General features: G+C 42.9%; 1 protein-coding gene across 1 annotated transcript in view; it reads right to left on the bottom strand.

Annotated features, from left to right (window-relative positions):
• LOC119654976 (dopamine D2-like receptor) overlaps positions 1-18,361 on the bottom strand; it is a 571,742-nt gene that overhangs the window by 259,571 nt on the left and 293,810 nt on the right. The window lies entirely within an intron of this gene.

Genomic DNA, 18,361 nt, shown 5'->3' with positions numbered 1-18,361 from the left:
ATGGCTCAATGTCTCCAACACTGAACCACACATTCTGCACTGGTTATTGTCCACTCGCTCTTTCATTATGAGCTTTTTATAACTTCGGGTGCCTTCATCTTCCATTCATGGATACGCTCTTGGTCCGACTTTACCCCACGCAGAGGATTGAAATATCGATCCTTCAAGCAAAGTGGAATCAGCCGACAGTCTGACTCACAAACAGCTGCATGCAAGGGACTCCTGTTTTTTGCTGTAAAAATAAGGGCGTAGCGAATCGACTTGGCGAAGATATTGTGCTCTCACGTCAACCACGCCCTAACTCCGATGTCACGAGTTTTGATGATGCATTCGCAATTTGAACATAGTTGTCCGTATCTGCCACTGGACGTTTTCTAGATCGGTCTTTGTCCACGTCAATATTCCGAACCCGTAAACCAGTGAAGGGTTAGCAAACATGTTCAGGGCACCTATTTGGTCCTTTCCCGAGAGATGCGATTTCATAACTAGCCTTACACGTCACAGGAATTCAGGCAACAGAGCATCCTTCAGATCACTAACTCGAGCATGGATTCCTTCGAAAATTCCTAGGTATTTGTAGAAGTCTGTTTCGGTCATAGCTTGGATGTGGAGGTCACCAATGCTATGTCCGGCATGCGGCTCGTGATGACCCTTTGCGGATGGCTTGGATTTGACACTTCCTAATCCAAATTCCATCCGAATATCACGGCTGCACATGTCTATTATTCGCAACAGACTCCTAAGATGGTCGTTGGTCGTCAATACCATTATCTAGCTAGATGTCATCTAAGTACATCAAGTGATTTGATTGCGAAATCATGCCATCTAGCATCATTCAGTAGCCACGAAAGGGGGTTCAGTGCCATGCAAAACCAAAGGGGACTCAACGAATCCTCCTTGAAGATGCCTTTCCATATATAAATGGAGTCTGAGGTATTGGCACCCTCAGATGAACGCCCTGATGAGGTGGTGTGTCACCCTTCCATGACTGCCGCGAAAAACTTTATTAGTTCAGGATCAATGCGGTACAGGCATATGGCATCGATTTGCTAGGTATGCGGTACGCTGTCGAAAGCCTTGACATAGTTCATAAAGCAAATAAAAAGGTTTCTTTGGCCTTTAGTTGCTTGTCTTACAACTACCGAGTCGATAATGAGTTGTTCTTTGCAACTTCTTGAGCCGACTCGGCAACCCTTCTCCTATTCGGACAAAATGTTGTTAGTTTCGAGGTGCGCATTGATCCTACCACTAACAATGGGGGTTATGAATTTGTATAGGGTTGGCAAGCAAGTAATGGATCTTGTGTCCGCGGAGTTCTGCACCGGGTCGTTTTTAGGGAGGTAGGTAGTTCCTGCAGTGAAGAAGGGTGGAAAATCATCCGGCTGACTAATGACCTGATTTGTGCTGTGTGCCAACAGACTGTGTATACTGGTAAATTTCTTATACCAGAAATTCTGCACCCAATCCAGGCCAGGACCCCTCCAGTTCTTCAAGTTGTTTATGGCTCGTCAAATTCCTCTTCGGTGACATATTCATGGCATGCGTAGTGGTTGGTTCAACTACGGCTGTCTCACTAAGAATGACTAGTTCCTGTAAACTTTCTGCACATTACCAGTCCCTATTTGAATCAGTCTAGCAATGTCTTGCCTAAGTGAGTCGCGCCACAATACACAAGTGATTGTAGTTGCAGCAGTGGCATATCAGCACACAGCCGAGATAAAATTTCTTCATTGATTTGAGATAGAATTCCCAGAGTTGCTTGAGATGTATAGAGCCTGCGAATACCTGATCTATGCAAAGGATCCATTTCCGAGAATTCTATACACGTTTCTTGGAATTCGTCCCGAACCTCAGTGGAGACTTCGACGAGCTACTGAAACTGTTTCCATCAGTGCCGCGTGGTGTTATCGATCCCGCCTCTGCCCCCATAGACACGGTAACCAGTTTCCGCGATGACATCAATCATCAAACATCATCATGTGTCGCTGCGAGTAATAAAGCGGTGCTGGTCTGCGACTTACTGCACAGTCACGTGTGTGAATTGCAGGAAACGCTCAACAAAGTTCTGGTTCAACTAGGGGCTGTAAGATGTTATACCTGCCCCGCCGTTAGGAGCGGATTATGAAGAGGTTCATTTCTTCAGTTCACTTCATTCGCTGCCTTCGCGAAACTGCTGAAGTGGTCACCATAAATTGTGGCGAAATTTTTGCAGCAGGCGGAGCAATGCATAGCCAGGGTAAAACTGTACACGACCATGAGAGAATTCGGTATCCCGATGAAATTGAAAACACTGACTAGGCAGACCCCAACCAATGTGCGAGGCCAGATAAAAGCAGCAGGATCACTATCAAGACCATTCGAAATCAACAACGGTCTACGACAAGGGGATGCCCTATCATGCGTCCTCTTTAACCTGACCCTCAAGAAAGTAATCCGTGATGCTGAGGTAAATGCAGTAGGTACGATCCTCTTTAAGTTCACCTAACTGCTGGCCTATGCTGACGATATCGACGTCATGGAAAGAACGACCCGAGACGTACAAACTGCCTTCATCCAGATCGAGCAAGTGGCACGAAACCTTGGGCTGCACATTAATGAATGCAAGTCAAAATTTATGGTGGTAACGTCAGTACCGAAAACCAACCAATCAACAACATCAAACCACACTGGTCAAACGGGAAGAATAAAGATAGGAGACTGCAACTTTGAAACCTTTGATAATTTCTCCTATCTAGGGTCGAAAATCACAACCGATAACAGCTACGATGATGAAATCCGCGCACGGTTGTTGTCAGCCAACAAAGCCTATTTCAGGGTCAAAGTTCTTACTGTACAAGATCTTGCCAGTCCTCATTTATTCCTCGGAGACTTAGTTCTTAGCAAGAAGAATTGCGAACTCTTGATGTTCTTGGGTTCGAGAGAAGAATCCTGCGAAGAATTGTTGGTCCCCTATATGAGGATAGACGATTTCATAGCCTACATAACGACGAAATCTATGACTGTCAGGTTTTGGATAAAATCCGGCTCAATAGCTTGCGGTGGATGTGTCACTTAATTCGTATGGATGAGGATGACCCAGCCCGGAAAGTCTATAAGGGCAATATCTATGATAGAAAACGAAGACGAGCCAGACCCTACTTGAGATGGAGCGATGGCGTTGGTCAGGACGCCAAACAGCTTTTAGGGATATCGAATTGGTGGACCTCGGCGCAAAAGGGAGATGTCTAGAGTTCCTTATTACGGCAGCCCTAGACCGGATACCGGTTGTTGCGCCGTTGATGATGATGATGATTTCTAGTCCTTCCTCTTCTACACTTTGTAAACGGTGTCAAAACTAAAAGCTGCTGGTACACTAGCCTACACATTCCATTTGATGCCCAGCTTGGATAGAAAAAAAGTTACCCCTCCTTTTGCATGCATGGTCAACGTAGAACGATGTCATTCGCTGATTATAAATGAACTAACAGTTCCAACCTTTCCATTGAATTTCGTTTAAGTGCATGTGGCAGATAAATAGACAATAAATTGATTTGAATAAAATTTGGTTTTCGCACATATTCTTTTTTGCCTTCCTCTCATCTTATTGCTGATACCCCCTGCCCCTCGGAAACAAGAACTATGGACTATCAAGTAAAGTTTGTATTTTAGTGGATCCCTAACTAAGATATTTTTATGTACTTACTCAGGATATATTCATTGAGGTATAAAAGGTGATGATCACACTTACCTGTAAGAAAAAAAGGAAAGTTTTGTTTTATTTATTAATATGGATGGCGTTTAGCAATTATATCTCACAGCGGCGTTCTGAAAAACCAAGTTCTCAGGTAAGAATTAACGTGTTATTGTTTAGGAGTTCAGCGAGAAAAAAATGAAAATATGTTCAAAGTCTTTCATACTTCGGACTTCAGACAGCAGGCAGATTTAAAGAGGAGAGCTCGAAATCAGGAAATTATTACAGAATAAGACAAGGTAGATAAGGCTATCACGTGGGAAGATATATGTGGTCCATGACGAAAAACCACAGGGTTCCAGATGAATCGCCGTGTAGTCAAACACATCACTATCATTAGTTTGCTGCAAGGCGTAGCAGCAATAGAATTGTCGCCCGTCTTTAATGTGTTCCGACCAAGTTGTTTCGAAATATATGCAATTGTATCAGGTGAGCGTACTTCGACGGTATGTCGTAGACAGATATTCTCGAAGAGTTAAAGCTTACAGTGGAGGTCACTTTTCATGGAATACTCTCATATAGGAGCACAAAACTAACGCTAACACCAAGCGGTTTCAACTTGATCTTGATGCTAAGATATTTGCATTTCCTGATTTTAAATAAGGCAGCGAAGGCAGATCTAGCACTGTAAATGCGTTGGGCGACATCCACTTCAGTACCACGGCAGACGTTACTCTTCCTTGGTGGAGATATTAATGGACACCGTCGATGCTCTGCCCATTAATGTAGATAGGGAGAGTGGGATGATCCATTAGACTGAGAATCTTGGTTTTCTTGATATTTATCTTCAATCTAACTCTTTTTAGCTCTCTTTTTGCAAAAACAGGGTCATTTGGCCAAGGTCCATGACCCAGTGAGGGAATATACCGATATCATTAAAGTAGTCAATGTGCTTGAAGAAAGATTGCATAGTCGATTGAACTCCTCCACATCCTCGGGAGAAGGCAGCATCAAGAGCATCACCAATAACAAGAAGATACAATGTGGGGGAAAAGATTCAACCCTAGCTGTCGACCTCAAAATACTCTGAGATTTTACTTCTGTACCGGTGTATGTAGCTCTGATGATAGCAATCAGTTTCTGCGGAATATTTCTCCTGTGTAATCTCACTACCACCTGTGAGAATTTACCTGCGATCTTCCGCTCTAACCACTCAGGACACAATCATACTTAAGGATTTTAACAACCAAGTAGGGAGGTTGCTCAAATTCAGGAGATACGTTGGCTCCCCTAGCTTACATAAAAATATAAATAATAACGGACTGCGAATTATTCAATTACCAGTGTCACACGAAGTGATTGACGGGAGTACCTAGTTTGCGCGGAAAGCGGTCCACAAACAAATATGGCCCTCTCCAGGCCGAAGCACTTTCAACCAAATTAATCACGTCTTGATTGAACGCCGCCACGTCTCAGCCTTGATGTATGCAAGAACATATAGAGGCCCAATATAGACTCACTATCTCGTTGACGTAGTGGTGGTGGTTGGCAATAACAACATCATCTAGAATCCCCTCTGACAATCAGGTAAGAGTTAACACTGGAGGCATCCACAGCACAACCCTCCGCAACACCTATAAGAGGGAAATGGTTGCCGCAATAGCCATAGTCAACAGAGATCCTGGAGATGAAACGTCAACAAACGATCTTGAAAATTACATACAGAACGTTATCACTGATACGGCCACAAACATACTTGCCCTCAGTCGCAGAAAAAGTCGGCTGGTTCGACGATGAATGTAAGCTAGCAACGGAATGAAAGAATGCCGCATACCGTGTAATGCTGTATTCTCAGAGGACACGGGCACCCGCGGAGACTTTTCACGAACTCCGTCGAGCGGGGAAACGACTTTATGGACGGTAAAAGGAAGCCTGGGGTAGCAAAACAGGTCTGTGAACTCGAAAAGTACAGGGAGCAATCGCACCCGGCGCGGAAGTTTTACCAACAAGTCAGCAAGATGAACCCTTACACACCTCTACGCTCATCTTGCCGAGGCAAAAAGGAAAATCTGACTTCGCACAGAATGGTCATGTTAGAGCGATGGGTTGAGTATTTTGATGAACTGCTTAACAACCAGGACGTCGGCGAGTTGGCTGCCAACTGAAGACGACTGGCAAATATTGCCACCACCAAGTATAGAAGAAGAAGAAGAAACAGCAATACAGCGGCTTAAAAACCATAAGTCGCCATGAGCCGATGGAATTACAGCCGAATTGGTTAAATATGGAGGCGAATAATTACGCCAAGTGGTGCATTAACTAACTCCCAAGGTGTGAAACAGCGAGTAAACGCCTGACGACCGGCAGCGAGGCCCATACATAAAAAGGGAGATATCACGCAGTGCAGCAATTATATGTAGAGGTATCACGTTCCTGAGTACCATCTATGAGATATTCTTCTCTATCTTGCTAAGCCAAATAGCCCCATATGCCTAGAACAGATTTTTTCTCTGCAGCAAGCGATGGAAAAACTGTTGGAATATGGACATTAGTTGCACCATCTTTTCATCGGCTTTAAAGCCGCATATGATAGCATAGCCAGAGCGAAACTGTAACTGAAACGGCCATGAGAGAATTCGATTTTCTGACGAAATTAATAAGACTGATTAGGCTGACTCTGAGCAATGTGCGAGGACAGATAAAAGCAGCATGATCACTCTCAAGACCATTCGACATCAACAACGGTCTAGGACAAGAGGACATCTTACCATGCGTCCTCTTAAACCTGGCTGTTGAAAAAGTGACTCGTGATGTTGAGGTAAATGCGAGAGGCACGGTCCACCCAACGACTGGCCTATGTTGACGATATAGACATCATGGGAAGAACGACCCGAGACATACAAACTGCCTTCATCCAGATCGAGCAGGTGACCCGAGATCCTGGGTTGCACATCAATGAAGACAAGACGAAATATTATATATGGTGGCAATGTAACCAACAACATCAAACTGCACTGGTCAATAGTCGGTTGAAAATCACAACCGATAACAGCTATGACGAAGAAATCTGCGCACGGTTGTTGGTAGCATATTTCAACTTACAAAAACTGTTCCGCTCGATACGTATTATTATAGAATCAAAGCTATTACTGTACAAGGCTATAATCTTGACAATCCTTAAGTACTGCTCGGAGACTTGGGTTCTTAGCAAGAAAAATTTCGAACTCTTAGCCGCGGTCGTGAGAAAAATTCTCCGAAAAATTGTTGGCCACCTACATGATGATACACGATTCCGCAGCCTACATAACGACGAAATCAATGAGCGATACCAAGATCGACTGGTTGTGGATAAAATCCTGTTCGACAGGTAGCGGTAGAAGGGTCATATAATCCGTACGGATGATGATGATCCAGCCTGGAAAGTTTCTAAGGGCATTATCTATGGTAGAAAAAGGCAACGAGGCAGCCTGAGATGGCTTAGATCAGAACGCTAGACAGCTTCTAGGGACATCCAATTGGTAGACCTCGCAAAACCGAAGTCTCTAAAGTTCCTTACTAAGGCAGGCCTAGACTAGATATCGGTTGTTGTGCCGTTGATGATGGTGATGATAAAATCAGACATAAATCAGGATATCAACGCTTATGTAATTGTCATGCTTCTTATCTGAAGATTTTTAAGATTTTTAATTCCCTAACGAAGACAAACGTCACAGCTGTGTAAAGAAACCATTGAATACGGTGGGGGTAGTAATGAGGAATGAACTATTAAAAAATTGTGTAGAGGAACCACGGGACTCAATAAATCTGAAGAAAACAGAGTGTTTGTGATTGTTAATTTAGACACAGCTTGGATTCCGTCATCGTTTTCCAGGTTGTATAACGTCCACTATGTGAACGTTTCGGTGTTTAGTCACTCGAATTAAAGAGTTGAGGATCCTGAACTGCTCGTTCTACTTCAGGCGTTTGTGGCTCAGGGTATGGTGGGAAACGCAACAACATCACTTGCGACTCAACTGGACCTTTCGCGGTCGTCTCTGGGCCGCATTTTGAATAAATATTTGAAGATGTTCACTTACAAAATGCAGACGGCATTAGCTATTGCCGGTTGACCGTGCAATGCATTTGAGATACGTTTGGGCCATCCTAGATCTTAAAAGCGAAATGTCCAATTTTTTGTTAAAACTTATCAGGGTGATAAGGCCCATTTCCATCATATTGAAAACGTGAACGAACAACATATTCATATCTGTGCTCTAGGAATCTTCATATCATTTACGAGCAGCCATTACATCCACCCCAAAGTCACTGTGTAGGGTTAACTTTACTGGGCAGGTGCCCATTGTTTTCGAACACTGTAGGCCAACCAATTATTACGAATGATAAGCGATACAACGATCCAACATTTCACGATCAGGTGAATTATGACCCAGTAAAAATTAAGGCACCCAATGCGCAAGTTAGAACTTCCGTGGTGAAACTTTTGGTAAGACCAATTTTTGTTATGGTAAAGTCAGTTGAAATTATCCCCAGTTTTTGGAAAAAATATTCCGGGATATTGCTAAGTTCCTAAGGATTGGTTGCCCGGCATTTTGATTTCTATAATCAGACTGCACTGTATGGTTTGGTATATTTAATGAAGTGGCCAAGAGGAAGGAGCATTTAAAGAGCATTCAAAGCCTCTGAGAGTATGTTCCGCAAGGCACTCGTGGTGGCAGCACATGCTACTCAACGAACTCTGTTGAAGTCTTAATGTGCCCCACTCCTCACAAGTCTCGGAAGTCTGAAAGTTGGAGGTTATAAAGCACGTTTTCTTTCATTACTGCAGGTTTATATGGAAGGATATATTTAGAGGAGACATTAATTAGGACGTTATATAGTGCGTGATTCAACATGGTGAGTTGCGTGATAGAATATGGGATAGACTGGGAAGGAACAGTTATCAGCGCAGTTCATCGCAGCTAACTAAAGGGAAGCGCCCCACCAGGATGCTTCAACTGTCAAACTACTAAAGATCCAATTGGGTAAATGTCTTTTGGAAATCATCTGGAAGAGGAAATTTATTAGGTAATTTATTTACCTTCTTCTAAAAAAGCGCCTTAACCTGTAGTACCAATACCTCAATGCTTGTCAAACAGCTAAGGCAGATTTTAGGCAAGTTCAGATCCTTTTTATATCAAAATTTGCTGCTTTCGGATGTTCCTGCAGGAATTTTTATCCATTTTTTTCAGTAGTAGTAGCAGTAGTCAAATTTGTTACTAATAGAAACTGGATGAAGGCACTGAAGATAATTCCTCCCTCTCTGATATCCAGCGAAATGTCTGTAGACCCTTAGTCCACCCAATCTGGTACCAAATAGAGGGACCAGCCCACACATACGTGGTGAAAAGTACCTTGTAAGGCTCAAAAATATTGAATCAATAAAACAAATGCAGATTTCATTTTTTCCTTTTTGCCCGTTTGCTCTTGTTTTGCATTTATGTTATCTAGACGGTTTTACTCTCCCTCTCTGGGTGTTTCATCTTTTTTTTTCTCATATCACGAAGCTTATACCTCTTTTCGACTAACGAAAAAATAACTGTATAAATTTAGGGAAAATAAAAACCTTTCAATCCTTTCTCTTAGTGGCAAAGAGGACTACAAACAGAAAAATTTGCATTTCATATCTCTCGCCGGTAGCACGTCAGCTGAGTACTGCTTGGCGATACAGCCAGCATAAAGGGCAGAAGTAGACAATTGGGACGCATATCATGCCTTTTTCCAGTTTTATATTAAAAAATTTGTACCATGTTTTATAGAGGTGCCGAAATACCCGATTTTTTGGGGGGGGCGGACTGAAGGAGGGCTCTGGTAAAAAATATGCAAAGTATCCTTTTTGGGCTTTCTAAATCTCCCCCAATATACTACATATGCAATATTTACTTCTGTATGATTGCGTTTTTAGTTTTTTTAGTCTTCGTCACTTTTCCAGCTCTTTCTATTTAACCGTTATAAAAAAGGACTTCTCTTGCAGGAATATCCGTATATGAGTCTGATTCGTTTCGTGAATAGAGTTCCTTCGTTTCGTCGCAATACGACAAGGAGTGGATTATTGGAAAGGGTGTCAGCATAAATTTTCATATTCAGGATTAGGACATATGTAGTCCTGGCATTTTATTATACAGTTTATCTTGCTCCGCTTTTTATCTGGGCTCGCAACTCGACGGTGAGCTGAATGGTTGTGAGAGCGAATCAAAGTGTAAATATGGAAGGAATATTTGTCGCTAATGGAATTCGGATTTGCTGAGAGGATTTAGGTAAACAAGAAAATTTGAAGTTTCCTCGGTGGAGTGGAAAAAGTCAGGGAATCCAGTTTAACCTTGCAAATTAGCTTGCATGGGGTACGGTGGGTAGATGGGAATGGGTTATTGAATAATGTGCGCTCGGCTGGAGAATTATTCAAGTTTTCTGTCCTAATTTGCATATATTTCATATGTAATTAGACTATAAATGTGAAAAGTTTCAATTTGAAAAGTTTGCCAAGTCCATGAATCATTCTGAACACTGCGCTTGAAGATATAATCTAATTTTCTACTTTCAGTTGAGCGTGTACAAGATAATTTGTTGTGCTAATTATGAAGTTTAGTTAAACGAAAATTAATTCAGGAATAATAAGTTCCCCCACGCCTAACCTGTTAACGGTAATTCAATGAGAGGAGATTGAATTTTGCTCCTCCATTAACATAGTTCCGCGGAATTCTTTTTTTCCTCAAAAAAAATAAATCCAGATAATGTGATATTATCGTTTTTCGGTGAATAAGCCAAGATAAAATTTGCATAGGAAAACACAGTAACAGGTTCATTGCTCGATAATTCTCAGGAAACATTCAGGTGGGTACCGGGAAAAGTCGTTTGTTTCTGTTTACAGTAAACATCTGGCAAGAAATATTCTTGGAAGCTAGCCAATCGAGATCCTTGGGAAAGTATGGATAACCGAATTTTCCAAGTATTTATGTTTTTGAATCTGATGAGTATCATGGAGTTCTGTGGAACTCTCAATTTTTGGTGTTTATTTTTTTTCTAGAGAGAGGGATATGAAGCATGACAACAGTAAGGGTTGTTATTTGAAGCGAACATACCTGGAATGATGGAAATCTCTCGTTTGAATCAATATTATTCACTAACCTTGTACGTTCGGGGCAGCTGTTCATTGTATCTACGTGAGAAACAATGGGTTAGCTGACGAAAAGGAAGAATACACGTGTAAGATGCCAGGATCAATATGTAAAAGTAACTAACGGATTGATGTCATGGCCAAGGAAACATTGTGAAATATTGGATCTTCCTCTCGCCTTGTATGAGTGTTTCATTAAGTACTGCGATGACATTCTTGCCAACAGAGGGTAAGCCGATGAACCTCTTTATAAAGCACTTCTACTTCGAAATGATCTCAAAACGGGTGGCAGCACACCTCATGAAACCATTGCTGTACTAGGATCCGCTCGAAAGAGCGCACTTACTGGGAACGACACGGCACGACAGATTAGCACAGTTCTCAGGAACGCTCTCAGGACGAATTTCAGTTCGTTCGCTAAGAGATTAACTTTATGTGCAGCTGTCAACCGAGCAGCGATCTTCAACGAATCCATTCAAGACCCCTTATCGGGGTAAATTTTTACGATGGATCTGAAAAACAATAAGCTCATCGACGGAGAGACGAGTTGTAATTCTAATGGTCATGTCTCTATGTGTAACGTTTCGCACGTAAAGGTTATTATCATCAATAGATCGGTTTACCATCAGCTGTTAACCGAATTCCCCGAGATTAATAGCACCGCCGACCGTGTTGGAGTTGACAAACATGCCACGGGCCACCGTAGACGTGAGTAAGGAAATTTCAGTGTCTCGCGACGGATTACGTTACGAAACCATGGCGGGCACGATGCATCCATCTCCCAGCAGGTGGGCACCTCCGCTTTACACCTATGGCAAAGGAAGACATTGGGAAGGTTGTCATGAGGATACCATTTCGCCTGTTTGAATCACCGTACCTGACCTTCGGTTGTCGCAATGGGGTGCAGACATGCCAAAGGCTACCTGAAGACTCCCCCTATATATGGACGATATCCTCATCCTTCGCATCCTGTTCCAATGGTTTGACAATCGAGATTGTTCTGTATATGGCAAAATGTGTTTCCGACGCACCTGAAGTTATCTTTCTTGGTCATCTGGTTAACGATGATGGTCGAAGCCGCCCTCAATTATCCCAAGGCAAACAATGCCAAGAAGCTGCTTGGTATCATGAACCTCCACATAAGCTGCATACCAGACTGCACTGAAACAAAACCACCACCCAATGATCTTCTCGTCGGCAATACCAAAGACATGGACATGGCGCTAGACTTCCAAAACTGAGGCGACTTTCCAGATGGCAAAAGACGACCTCGTGCAAGCTACCTTGCTCGCCTATCCTCAGGACAGAGTGCCACTTCGGCGTTTAACGGATGCTACTGATTTCATCGATGGGCGGTAGCCCCTTCAACAGCAAGTTAACTGCTTGTGGGAGCCGCCAGCCTTCTTTTCAAAGAAATTTAGCCCTGTTGAAGCTGCTACAGCACCTTCAGCCGAGACCTGCTCGCTGCATACGTGACTGTTTAACAGTTTCGACACACGCTGGGACGGAGGACGTGACTTTTCATAAATAAGCCGCTTACCTTTGACTTTCATTAGAGGCTCGGGAAGGTTTCACCACAGCTCGATATCCGGACTTCATCGCCCAGTTTTTCACGAATACCCCATACGTCGCTGGGTCGGGCAACATCCTCTCCGGTGCATTCCTTCGCATCGGAGAAGAGTCAAAGTCACTCGATTATGCAACGTTTGCGCGAGTACAGCGAGATGACGAGAAACTGAAGCAACTATTCGCTTCACCATGTTTATTCCAGTTGAAGGAAATAAACATTCCAGGCGTGAATGGTCAAATATACTGCGATATTTCCACACAAGCCGCTCGACGAGGGCCCTTCAACTCTTTCCATCGTTTACCTCATGTAGGCATCAAAGCGACAAAGCAGGATGTCAGCAAATGCTTCATCTCATGCATATAGGCGCAAGTGTGAATCCAGTCCAATTATTCGAAAGTCTCGGGACATACACGCATACCTGTGGACAGCTTTTTATCACCATCATCACGCTTCGAACTTGGACACATCGACATAATCGTTATGCAACGTCAGAAGGCAAAAGATGGTGCCTTACGTGTGTAGACAGATCCTCTCGTTGGCCCGAAGCATTCCCGATGTTGGATCAGGAAGCTGAAACCTTCTTCTTTTTCTTCAGTCTTTGTCTCGCTCACAAGCGAGGTTGGCTCGTCGTGATCAGTTACACCATTTCGTTTTATCAAAAGTCTGATCTGGATACAATCGCGAGACTTTCAAATCTCTATCCAGCGTAAGCCATCGTTGCTTCGATCGGCCCTTCAGTCGCCTACAATCGACTTCGATGTTCAGACCAACTTTGGCGAATTAGTTTTCGTTAGCACAAATTAAGTGGCCATACCATCGCAATTTTCCAAGCCTAAAGCATACTGGCACAGTTCGCGAAATTAAGTCCGGGGTTAGAGGGGTGCACTCGTCGGCAATAACACTCCCTAAATTGTTTAACTAATCTGTGGAGACCTTGCTCTAAAACCACACAATTTTGACGATGAATCTCATGTGATATGAATAGAGTCTGCAAATCTCGGTTTGATGGGCTTTCAAATAGCTTCCCCGTGATATCTAATATGTTGAAAGGACGATGCACTCATTATAATTCAGGATTTTTCCTTTCTTCACTTACCAGCACGAGGCTTGGGACTTCTGATCAACAAGGGAGAACATAAGCTACCAAACCGACTCACGCCTGAACACAAGCTCCAACCATTTCCTGGGGATACCATCCAGTTCCGACGCTCCATGACGAAACCATCCCTTCTAGTTCTTTTGCTGACAAGTGTGCAATATGTTCCTCTTCGTCGAGAACATCGTTTCGGATAGAGTAGGCAGAGGAGGCGCTTTATGATTTCCTCAAGCTTAGCTGAACAAAATAATGATAATAAGAGCTGATGATAATCTTTTCTTAATTTAAATTTAGCCCCTTGGTCGACTTCCACCAACTGGGATTATTTTTGGCCACATTTCAATCTCCTTACGTCAGTATAAATGGCGCCCAAGGCCGGGCATGAACCCTCAGCCGATTAACTCATTACAAATAACGTCCAACGTGGCGCTGACACTGGTACCCCTGGTTTGATTTATGTGAAATGGTAGCCTCTACTTCCTCTTTCTTAATGGGTATTTCCTAAGTCTAAATTATCAGCAACAATAGAATCAGAAAGATTTTATCCAATACGGTGTAACAAAGTGAAAGCCACCAACTGCATAACTGAGGCTGCGATCATCTCTTGATATTTTATAAATGGAAGGTTAGTAGTCGTCGTTAAAATATCTATCATATTAAGACCAATCGCGAAATCACATAGCCAAATTGATAAGCGAAGCCTCTGATATTCCATTGATATCTCCAGGGGTTCTATATTCTTTTTCTTTGAAAACCTCTAATCCAATTTGACCTGCTGGTTAATGTAGATCTGTTTAGAAATACCACCATACGCTACTTTAATTCTTATTTTCAGAGGACTAAACTCGATCTACCAAATCTGTAAGATACCTTATATTCAACCTATACCATTTACTAGCTATTGGAAAACAGTGCAATAGATATTGTGGTCCTTTTTAGCAGAGTTTAATACTTGCTCTATCAGAACCATAGTAGGATATTTAGAGCTAATAACTACCTTCATCGTTTTACCAGCATTTCTATAGCTCATTCTTGACGTGCAAGGCTGAGGTTACATCGTCAATGTCTCTGATCACCCTGTGGTATTCCATTTTTTGGATGGTTGGACCTGCGCGCATCTGTCATCTTAACTCTTCTACACGACGTGTTGAGTTTTTTGTGAATTGTTGCTCACTGATGTTTCTTTGGAGATTAATCCTCGTATTATTTTCAGTCAGTCTTGGACCTAGGGACCCTGGCTCACCACCATTAGTTTACGGTATGGTGCATTCCCTTGCGGTTCCAACAACTGTCTACCCCTTCAGCGGTTTAAGGCATCATAATCTCCATTGGTTTTTTTCCTAAGAGATCCTAAGGGATCTGTGTGGAGTTGCCAAACCATCCATCAGGCGCAACTCTTCTCGTTGATAAGGGAACGTTCAGCGGAATCGTCATAGGCATGCATATGTACGTATAAGGGGATGTTTGCGCATAGACATGCTTATGCGCAGGCCGGCTAGGCTAGAGCAAATACCCAACTGTGGATAAAAATTGGCTGCATAGCCAAAAATTAAGCTAAATACGGAGGAGGAGAAAGGAAGTTTTTTACGGTGCAAGACTTTAGAAACCCAAAAATTACGGTAATTGGGAGTGGGCAAGGTGGTTCTCCGCGTCGATGTCGGGCAAACGTAGTACCTTAGCGCTACAAGAGATAATAGTGGAGCGGAAATAAGGTCCACACCGGATCCTTTTCATAGGAGCTCGGAGCTTGGAAGACAGCGGATATTTTTCGCAGCCAGGTGGAAAAGGTGCTAAGTAAGCAAGTAGAAGTGAAAGCTAAAAAGCAAGAGAGTGTAATCAAGTGCAAGGACCAAGACTGGGTTTTGTCGCGAGAGTATCTTGCGTTAAGACATCAATTTAACCTTAACGGAATAGATGAGAGTGCGATAAAGAGGATGGAGGAGAGGTATGAAACTATCTCCGTGCACTTAGCCGTTAAACTAACTACCGTGGAGAAGGTAAGAATAGGTTGAGTCGTTTGCCGAGGAAGCGAGCACTTCTCAAGAAATATATATCATATCAGCCTCGATTTCGATCGATAGTTCCAACAGTTGTAGGAAGTGTGGAGAAGAGGGTCATCTTATCAATGATTGCAGTAGAGATCCACGATGCATGTTATTCAAAGGGAAGTCAAAGTGGGCGACCGGCGCGTGCAGGTGGTGGTCGGTGGTCGGCATATAGGAGAGCGTTTAATCGGAGGGCTAAATGAAGTTAATACAAACAAACCATTCCGAGGCATTTTAAAATCTGCTCTCGGAAACCATTCGAGAATTCAATGTGGAAGTGTTGAAGGTGTGAGTGGAGGGCTCATGTGGAAACGCGGCAATATCAGCATGCGAAAGGCAAGTCATACAAAAAAATAGCATTCTCTGGAGTCGTATTTTAAGGGCAAAAGTCGACAGCATCCATATCTACAACTTTAACGTGCCAGCTAGTGTAACACTAGCACAATGCGATACTAGAGATACTGGTGTTAGGGCCAATAGTCCTTAAATTTTTGCCAGCAATATCGACGCGAGGGCCTCGGACTGGGCAAGCCGAGTAATGGACACCATTGGCCAAATCCAGCCCGGAACCTTCGCGGAGCTGGACATCATTTCTAGCCAATGTTGAATGAGTGCTTTGCCCACCGTCCTCAGTACCCGATTTGCGAAAGAGATGGTCTGGCGAGTAAATGAACGCGAACGTGAACCAGACCATCTTGCTCGACATTAGAAATAGAGGGCACGATGGTCGAATGCACAACAGAAGTAAAAAAAGCCCAGATAACTGGCTTGTTTACTGGAACTTATGAGGAGACACTCCTGATGACTTTAGAAGGAGGTCACGACCCGAAGGTAACGGCACTGAGAAAATGGAGTTAGCTATGTCAGCATTTCTATAATACCGCGACGGAGTTTCCACCACAGTACGAAATGAAACTACTGGTAAAACCAGTGAATCTCGGTGTTGAGATCATCCTGTCTGCGAATAAGGAGGCTTTGGCAAAGGAAAAGAGGGAGGCTTTTGGAGAAAAGCATCGGCAGTTTTCGAAGAAGGCCACACGGGAGAATAACCGAAATTGTTACAGGCAGTTGTGCCTTGACGTGGGGTGCTGCTTACAAGCTTGTAATGAAGAAGATTTGGTGGGAAAAATCACCGCAAGTGACGTGCCCGCGACTCTTGTCCAAAATAATCACAATTCTCTCCTCCAACAACATGAAGAAAATGGATGTCAACAAAAAGTTTAAAAAGACGTCTCTGAACTGAGGATGAACTACGAGAGATCTGTGAATGAATTGATAATAATAAGACACCGGAATTGGATGGGATTCCGAAAATCAGACCTGCATGGTTCATAAGCACATTTGAATTGTGGACACTGGAAGAAGAACTTCGTTATGTTATTTACGTAGCATGCTGATCCCAAACCCAAGTAAAGGGTCTGAGGCAACGTACTTTGTACTATCCTCAGTAAAACAAAAATAAAATGCTGAGATAAGGAAAGAGATAAATAAAGAATAGTTGGGGTTATTCCACAATACTAAATCATACCTAATCTCTCTTCGTGATTCGTCCTGAGACAGGCTGACCAAGAAAACGCATCCAATATCGTTAAAAACAACATGATCGGATTGAGTCAAGCCAATCCCGCTTGTGAACGGTGCAAAGGCTGAAGAAAAAGAAGATTTTGGAAAGATTGTTTTCCCGCCAGTGGAAAGGCGAAGGTTGGTTCTGCAACCAAACTTTAAAACCACCTGGTGCATATCGTCATATCACTCTATCTGTGTTTTCAACATTATAGGGAAGATGTTGGAGAGTGTTATGTAGAATAGGCTGTTTTTTTCGCCCAGCTGGAAGGTAGTTGAAGCGGCTTTGTGGGTTTCGGAGAGACGTTCTACGGCCAATGTAATAGTAATGGGCGAAGATCTGGCGAAGGAGATGTCGATAGTAAATTCTGTGCGGTGGTGATGTGAGATGTCAGGAATGCCTTTAATTCGGCCAATTCGAGTTGCATTAAGATAACCCTGTTGATGCGCCGGAAAAATATATTGTGAGAGCAGGCGTTCTCACGGCTCCATATTAGAGTCCCTACTGGCGAATATAATGTATGATGAAGTGCTTAGCCTTCGCGTGCCAAAGGAAGTAACGTTGGTAGAATTTGCAAAACACCCCGGGGACGTAGAACTTTATGGAAGTGAATCTATTCATGCCATGAAAGCATGTTATAAATGGTCCAGGTCCAGGGTGGACAAAAAGACCAAACAGTCTTTATTAACAATCACAGGAAAACAATACTGTCAAAATCCGGGTTGGCAAGCACGAGGTCGTTTCAAAATTTGTTCATTAAATACCTCGGGGTAATAATCAATGCCAAGTTGAGCTTCAAGAGGAACCTTGACTATATGCGAAGGAAAACGGCAAAGGCGAATTCATCTCTAGCAAGGATGATGCCGGATCGGGAGTATGTTATGTTCCATTGCCCGAGATTCGTGAATGAAAAAGGAGGGGTGAAAGGATTTATAAATATCCTTAATTTTAATTTTACTATAATATAACAATTGTGATTACTAACTGTCGGATTCGCCAACTATCACCATAAAGCTTTTACTTAATAGTCTGGAATGGTATTGGATTTGCAAACTTCCAAGGTCCTATTAAGGGCGTCTAGTAATCAAACCCGTAAAAAGGTTAAATCGTTAGGGACAATGTAGAAAGGCCCATTATAAGGGTGGACAATTTCAAAAAGCTAAGCTCATCAGATTTCTTGTCCCAATTCATGTATATATAATCCAAACATGTTCCCCAGAATTGACATGAAATTCAAATCGTTTCCTGGTTTTCTAACTCTAAACC

This window comes from Hermetia illucens, chromosome 4 (assembly GCF_905115235.1).
Source record: "Hermetia illucens chromosome 4, iHerIll2.2.curated.20191125, whole genome shotgun sequence".
NCBI lineage: Eukaryota > Metazoa > Arthropoda > Insecta > Diptera > Stratiomyidae > Hermetia > Hermetia illucens.
Note: the sequence above shows the minus strand (reverse complement) of the source record. Positions and strands in the feature narration are given on the sequence as shown.